The following is a 7,997-nucleotide window of genomic DNA, read 5'->3' as shown; positions in this document are numbered from 1 at the left end:
GATTTTAACACACCACTTTCCCAACTAGATAGATCAACTCAGCAAAAACTCAACAAAGAAACCGCAGATCTAAACAACTGCAAAGATCAACTAGATTTAACAGACATCAGCCAAAAATTTCATCCAGCAGCATAAGAATATGTCGCGACCACCTCGACCAGCAAGGAAGACGCGACCCGGGATTCTTCTCAATGCGGTTTATTCAGGACCTTTTACAACATCTTCTCTCCTGCTTCTTCTGCCCGCTTCTTCCTGCTTCTCTGTACCCCCGCGCTCTGGTTATAAGTCTCCTGGATGGCAAATCCTGAAGCACCACGTGGCATATACCGATAGGGTCGCAAACACGGAAGCAAACTAGGAACCAAGTCATAGCCATATAAGGAGTTGTTTTTACAGAGAGCACTTGTCACCGGGAAGACAGAAGGCGGGAGCCAGCGCCATCTTACCAAGGAGCTACAATGTTGCTTTTGTGGCCACGCCTTACTGCCTGGCCGTCTTTGGTCGTGGCTCCCGCAGCTCTCCACAAGAATACACGTTTTTCTCAACAGCACATGGAACATTTTCTAAAATAGACCACATTTTAGGCCACAAAGCAAACTTGTCCAAATTCAGAAACCTTGCATTCTCTCTGACCACAAGGGAATAAAATTAGAACTCAACACCAGATTTTCTAATTTTTAAGTTAAAGAATGCTTAAAAAGCCGTTAAAAACAATGTGAAGATTCCTTAAAATTTTTGGTAATGTCCAAACCTCATAACCTTTTGAATTTTAAACTTAAACTCACCCATTGTTACAGCATGCTGACAACTCTGATCTTGAACATGTTCTTAAACACATACAAAACACTCACACAGATCTTAAAGCACACAAAAAATCAAAATCAGTTGTACGTAGATTTTCTAAAGTTTTTAAAAAAATTTTAAGACAATATTTCTTTTAAACGAAGTACCTTTGTTGAGCTTCATTTATCCAGGGCTTGCTTGTTTAGCAAGGTATTTCACTAATCAGTCTTTTGAATCCCTTCTGTTGGAGGAGGGCTGGGTGAGGGGGTCACCTGAAACTGAACGGGCCTGATTTTTACCCAATTTTGACAAAAGCACTTTACAAATTGTTAAGCTGTCTGGAGCAGCTGAAAGTCCAGACCAGGCTCATTGCTATCTACACCCTAAGCTCTCCAGCAGCCTCCATCAGGAGAAGGTGCACCTGAGGCTTGTCCATGCCCCTCCTCTTGGCTGCTGTAACAAAAGAAGGGGGGAGGGAGACTTAGCAGGTCTGTGACCAAGCCCAGCCGGAGGCTGAGACTTTTATTCCCCCAGAGATGTTCAAATAAATATCAAAAACACTGATAAACACAAAAACCAAGGATTCACATTTAAAACTGGTACCAATTCTAAAACGGAACTAGACAAAACAACAACCAAAGGCTGAGTTGGGGACTAATGGGCCCCCAGAAATCTGTGCTGTTCTCAAGCTGAATCCAGAGTTTGCTGAGTGAGCCTGCCACTCTCACCCAGAACTTCCCTACCTCAGAAAACAGAACAGAAAACACACCAAAGTAAACAAGACAGACAAGTGGCCACAAAGACGAAATCAGGTCTCAGTGAATGGGGCAACATCTCAACACCACTCACTTACCAGGGGACTCGGACCCCCTCTACTCACCTCGGGAGGATTTTTCTTTTAGATTCCTGCAAACATTGACCCAGGAGCCTTCCAAGGCAGAGGAGAATTCCCAGTCATCTTGGGGCAAGGGAAAGAAGTTCCTAGTGGCTGTCCCCTCAGACTGACAGGTTCTCCCCCGTACTCAGACCCCCTGGGCTAAGGCCCGAGGCTAAGATCTTGCTGGTGCCACTTGCAGGTGGTCAGTGGCAGTTTCATAAAAAAAGAAGGAGCTAGAGAGAAACAGATATTAAGGGGGTGTTAGCCAGTCTCCTCTGAGCCCTTGCATCAGGATGAATCTGGGAGGAGAAACATTCCAAGAATTCCAAAAGACACACAGACAAAACACTGAACCCTGAGACAAGACATGTTCACAGCATGTGCATTGTAGACTGTCAGTCAGAAAGTGCTGGACTACAAATGGGCCCAAATGTCCACACTAGTGGATAGCCTACCCTGTAAACTATCAGTCAGAAAGTGCCAGACTCAAGCTTCTGCACTAGTGGATAGTTTACCCCCCAGGAGATCTGAGGGACAACTCCCACCGGCCCCGTTGGCTGTCTTATAGCACGTCCGCCAAGACCTCTTGCCAACCCCAATACAGAACCTGCAGGGAACTCAAATACCAGATGATTTCAGAATGGCAATGCCTCTACTTACTTGCCGGGCTTCTCATGACTCCTTGGTTAATGCGTCTGGGTGGGCTTTGGGGGGATTCCCGGCCAATGCACCAAATGTAAAACTGAATTTGGAAATCCTTACCCAAAAGACCACCAGAGACCATCAACAATGTAAAAGCAAAGGAGTCTTTATTGCAAGCTAGAACTTGGTCCCACCACAGCCCATGACGCTGAGAGGCCCCGAGACCAGGGTTATAGTACTTTTTATACAATTTTTAGGGAAGGCAGGGACTTTGTATACATCATAGCATCTTACAACAAATTATAACACATCACGGGGAAACTCTTAATACAATTCTATAGTATGATTGGCGCACTACAAAGCAGAAACAGGTTGTTGGTTAGATCAGAGGGTTGAAGTACTTTAAACTGGTTGGCTTGCACCACAGGGAGTCTCAAGGACACACTTGCTAAACTGCAGGGTTCCTTTTTTAAACAAACACCACCTGTGGCCTAACTGTGGGGGTCACCATGCCCTCCAGCACCTGCCTGCCTGCGGTTTCCCCAAGGATAGTTTATGTTCCTAGTTGCCAAGGAATTGCTTCTTCTGTTCATTCCCAGGCCGGGCTCATGGTCAGCTGCATAACTCATACTTCAGAAGATGACATCTAGCTCAAGATGGAGTCACTCAGGCCTCAAGCTCCTCAACAGCCTCTTCAAAAAATTGTGCTGGTAGAACTGGCTGTACACAGAAAACTGTAGTTATATCCTTATATATCCCCCTGCACCAGAATCAATTCCAAATGGATCGAAGACCTCAATGTAAGTCCAGATTCCTTGAAAATGTTATAGGAAGGGTTAGGGGAAACACGAGGGCCCCTTGGCATAGGTCAAAACTTCCAAAGATCACGAAGCACAACAAATCAAAGTAAGTCTGGATAAATGGGATTACATCAAACCAAACCAATCAGTTGTCAGACTCAAAAGCCATGGAGAAGAGATAGTGTAGCACAGATTTATTAAGGAGCAAATCTACAGATGAGAGCCTCAGCCAATGCTAAACACTTACTACCTTTTCTAACTATGTTATTTATAGTAGATTTACATGTATATAAGAGTTTTCTGGTGGGGATTAGAAAGAAAACAACTAATGCTAAGACATAGATAGCATGTGAAATGAGTTTTAGCTGGAGAAAGGGAGGGATTAAGGCAGTGGGGTCTATAGCTCAAAGTCTTGGCTTGGTGCCAGCTAAGAAGGGCGTAAAGCAAGAGTGGTTATAAACAAAAGCACTGGTCTGAAGCCTCAAAATAAGGACCCTTGTCCATGTGAACCAAACAGTCTCTAGCATGAGGTTTTATTTAAATTAACAAGCACAAGTTTAGATTTTTGCAGAGTGGGATGGTGTATAGTCACAGGCAATGTCTGCTATGTCAGGTAATGCAATCTACACTTTCACATGTTACCCAATAGCCAGGTTTCAACACAAATAGATACAATGAGATTGTACAAATGAGACTTTGATTTTTCCTTCTCATGAATCAAAATTCTGTCAAATGCTTTCTGTCCTCCAGATGTTAACACAACATTTCTCATTATCTTTTCTACTATTTTGTCTTCATTATTGATGTTCACAGTACTTTTTATTGTTGTCTTCTGTGTATATGCAAATTTTAGGGCTTGAACTCTATGTTTAATGGTCTCCATTGTATTTTTTGCTCATGGGTGATGACACTATTCCTTGAGCCACATCTTTACCTTCTCCTTCTTGCTGGATAATTGGAGATAAGTTTTCACATTTTTTTGTATTTTTTATTTTTTTATTTTGAAAATATTGTACAGAGGGGTTAAAATTACATGGGCAAGATAATGAGTGCGTTTATAATCAAGAACTCTAATGACAACAAATGTTGGAGGGGATGTGGACAGAAGAGAACTATACTGCATTGTTGGTGGGAGTGTAAACTTGTTCAACCACTTTGGAAAACAGTATGGAGGTTCCTCAAAAGACTCCACATAGAGCTCCCCTGTTTCCCAGCAATCCCACTTTTGGGCATTTACCGAAATGATCACAAACAAGACCACACTAAAGCTACCAGCACGACTATGTTTATTGCAGCATTATTCACCATAGCTAAGATATGGAACCAACCCAGATGCCCCTCAGTAGATGAATGCATCAAGAAAATTGGTATATATACACAATGGAATTCTATGCCTCCATCAGAAAGAATGACATTGCCCCATTTTTTAGGAAATAGAAAGACTTGGAAAAATTATATTAAGTGAAGTAAGCCAGGCCCAAAGAAGCATAGGTCCCATGGTTTCCCTTATTTGCAATATCTAGTATATGTCTGAGTCTAGTTTTCACATTTTTGTCTGTTTAGACTGACATTGAAACAAAATCTTCAGTTCTTTGCCTCCTGAGTTTCTAGGATTCTACACATGAGCCTCTAACAACAAGCTTTGCTATACTATTATTTTAATTATGTGGTAGAAGAAAGTGGAAGTATATTTGTGTTGTGTGCAATTTTCAAATACAAGTTTGAATCAACTGTTATCAATTTTAACTGTTAAATCAATGAATATTACACATTCCCACATAAATATAATTGAAAAAAGGCATAATTGTTTTGATAAAACAAGTAATGGAACCATTTTTTTCACTTTACAATTCATGTTTTATATAACCTTAATTAGCGGACTTCCATGACTAAAAGTAAATATATTAATTGTATACCACAAGAAGCAAAGTGATTATAGTTAAGAATATATATTTCATCACAGCGAAAAGATAAGGGTTGAGCAGTCTCACTAAAAAGAAATGTTACACACAGAAACTAATGGATATGATATAGTTGATAATTACACAAGATATAAATGAATGGGATTACCACACCATACCTCATAAATGTGCAAAATATAATTATGTAGGTAGGTGCCAGTGGTTCATATTTGTAATCCTAGCTAGTAAGGAGTCTGAGAACTGAGAATCATGGTTCAAAGCCAGCCTACGCAGGAAAGTCCGTGAGACTCTTATCTCCAATGAGCCACCAGAAAACTGGCAGTGGTTCAAATGGTAGAGCACTAGTCTTGAGGTGAAGAGCTGAAGGACAGCGTCCAGGCCCAGATTTCAAACCCCACAACTGACAAAAATTAAAAATAAACAAATATTTTGACATAAAATTTAAAATATATATGCTAAAACTTTTTAAATCCTCACTAGATATAATAGTTTATATAAATGTAAAGAACTGTTTTCTGGTTTTAGTTGAACCATGCCGGTAAAAGCAAAATGTCTTCTGAGCTTTACAGTCTTTCTTTTTTTTTTTTAATTGTGAGAATACCATACAGAGGAGTTACAATTACATGGGCAAGAAAACTGGTACATTTCTTTTTTTTTTTTTTTTTTTTGATCCGGTCATGGGGCCTGAACTCTGGGCCTGGGCGCTGTCCCTCAGCTCTTCAGCTCAAGGCTAGCGCTCTACCACCTGAGCCGTAGCACCACTTCCGGCTTTTTTATTTTCTGCTTATGTGGTGCTGAGGAATCAAACCTAGGCCGTCATGCATGCAAGGCAAGTGCTCTACCACTGAGCCACCTTCCCATCACAGGAGTACATTTCTTATCAAGCATTGTTGCCTCCTCTTTGTTTCCCCTCCAATCCCTTCCCATACTCCCCTTCCCCCCACCCGATCTACCCCCCACACCACACCAAAGTTGTAAAGTTCGTTTTTCGGCATAACTACTTGTACATCTCATTATTGCAATGGGTCCACCTGTATCCCTAGTTAAACAATTTGTTTTTTCCCTTCCCTTCCACAAATACCAACATAAAATACAGTGAAAGCATGGGTTATACGGTGGGGAAGGGACATACAAAGCAACAAAGAAATAAACTTATAATATGTTAGAAACAATTGCATGAAAGGAAAAAAAAACCAAAAAAACATTTGAATATTTATCTTGGGGTTCATTCCCCTAACATCATCTTATCTGACCTTTACTGCTTGACTCAGACATATACTAGTTATTGCAAATAAGGGAAAACATTGAAATAGCACAAAGACATCATTGGACATGAGATAACACGTGTTTCAGAGACAACTTAGTAAAGACAAAATATGGAATTTAAATGACTCATAAAAACATTATCCATGTACATATGGCCATATAAGATGGTGTTAAGTGAAATGAACCCCAACATAGGGACACAATTTATTGTTTCTTTTTTTGGTGGGGGGGTCCGGTCGTGGGGCTTGAACTCTGGGCCTGGGTGCTGTCCCTCAGCTCTTCAGCTCAAGGCTAGCGCTCTACCACTTGAGCCCAGTGCCACTTCCAGCTTTTTTCTTTTTGCTTATGTGGTGCTGAGGAATTGAACCCAGGGCCTCATGCATGCAAGGCAAGCTCTCTACCACTGAGCTACCTTCCCAGCCCCAACTTGTTTCTTTCTTGCTATTGTTTCCTACTCGTGCTGGATTTGAACTGCAACCCTCAGATCTCAGCCTCCTGAGTAGCTAGCATTATAAGTGTGAGCCACTGGCACATGGTTTAAGATCACATTTCTAACAGTGTACACTCAGGATCTGTAATGTGTATCTTCATCTATCTTTATATGAATCCTTGAGTTAAAAATATGGGCTAGAACTTAGACTTCACACTCAAAAAATATTTCTAGTTTAAAAATTGATACTCCTGGGATGGGAAGGAGGCTCAGTGGTAGAGCACTTGCCTTGCATGCCTGAGGCCCTGGGTTCGATTCCTCAGCACCACATAAGCAAAAAGAAAAAAGCTGGCAGTGGTGCTGTGGCTCAAGTGGTAGAGTGCTAGCCTTGAGCTGAAGAGCTGAGGGACAGCACCCAGGCCCAGATTTCAGGCCCCATGACCGGATCCAAAAAAAAAAGTTGATACTCCTGGAAAAATAAAACCTAAGAATATAAAGGAGTCTGGAAAGTTGAGTGTGCATCCAGCCTGGGAAGAACAGTCTCTGAGACACTATCTATAATTAACCAGCCAAAAACCTGGATTGGAAGGTTGCCTCAAGTGATGGAATACTAGTCATGAGCAAGATTGTTGAATAAGAGCTTGAGGATTTTGCATACAAACATACACATACATACAGAGACACTTCTATTTGCAAACACACATACACAAATGAAACAACTCTCAGAATGTGCAGAAAAGTTAGAAAACAATAGAAAATATGTCCTGAGTAAGACTAGATCAAATGATAATTTTTACTATGAGAAAGTCCTCAAGTGAACTTTCTTCAAAAATGTTTGAGTATATTACATAGATAGGGACCAGAGATAGTAAGAAAGTCAAGTAATCATTATTAAAGGGATCAGATCCAATGAGGAATGAATCAGAGACCCCTGCAGGTGCATCTGAAAATGTTCATATACTGTGTCAAATATTAGAACATCTTTGAAAATAGTACATAAACAGTCTGAGCAGTCAGTCTAGTGAATAATATCATTGGAGAAGTTCAGAATTGCTAGTCTGTATCTAGATTAAATAAACAAACAAACTATGGCAGGGCAATGTGATACAAGCCTGGAATTCTAGCACTCAGACTAAGACAGGAGATTAGAGAGTGTAATTACATAGTGATACCTTCCCTGGACCAGGTAGTATAATTTTGTCTCAAGGAAACATACCAAATAACAAGAAAGGGATTCACAGTTAGAAGTTTGGGATAATTTTGTCATTATGTTTTGA

The 7,997-nt window shown here is 40.8% G+C and overlaps 1 long non-coding RNA gene across 2 annotated transcripts; it reads right to left on the bottom strand.

Moving 5' to 3' along the window:
• Positions 1–235: 235 nt before the first annotated feature.
• LOC138815690 (uncharacterized) lies at positions 236–1,923 on the bottom strand. 2 transcript variants are annotated; one of them, XR_011368418.1, is made up of 3 exons: positions 1,664–1,923; positions 447–563; positions 236–354 (listed from the first exon to the last, which is right to left on the bottom strand). It is a non-coding gene; the product is annotated as an uncharacterized lncRNA (long non-coding RNA). The 2 variants fall into 2 exon arrangements; XR_011368417.1 differs by lacking the exon at positions 1,664–1,923 and adding an exon at positions 786–834.
• Positions 1,924–7,997: the final 6,074 nt, after the last annotated feature.

This window comes from Dipodomys merriami, unplaced genomic scaffold (assembly GCF_024711535.1).
Source record: "Dipodomys merriami isolate MVZ:Mamm:240054 unplaced genomic scaffold, mDipMer1.0.p SCAF_66, whole genome shotgun sequence".
NCBI lineage: Eukaryota > Metazoa > Chordata > Mammalia > Rodentia > Heteromyidae > Dipodomys > Dipodomys merriami.
This window is presented reverse-complemented; position numbering and strand designations above follow the sequence as displayed.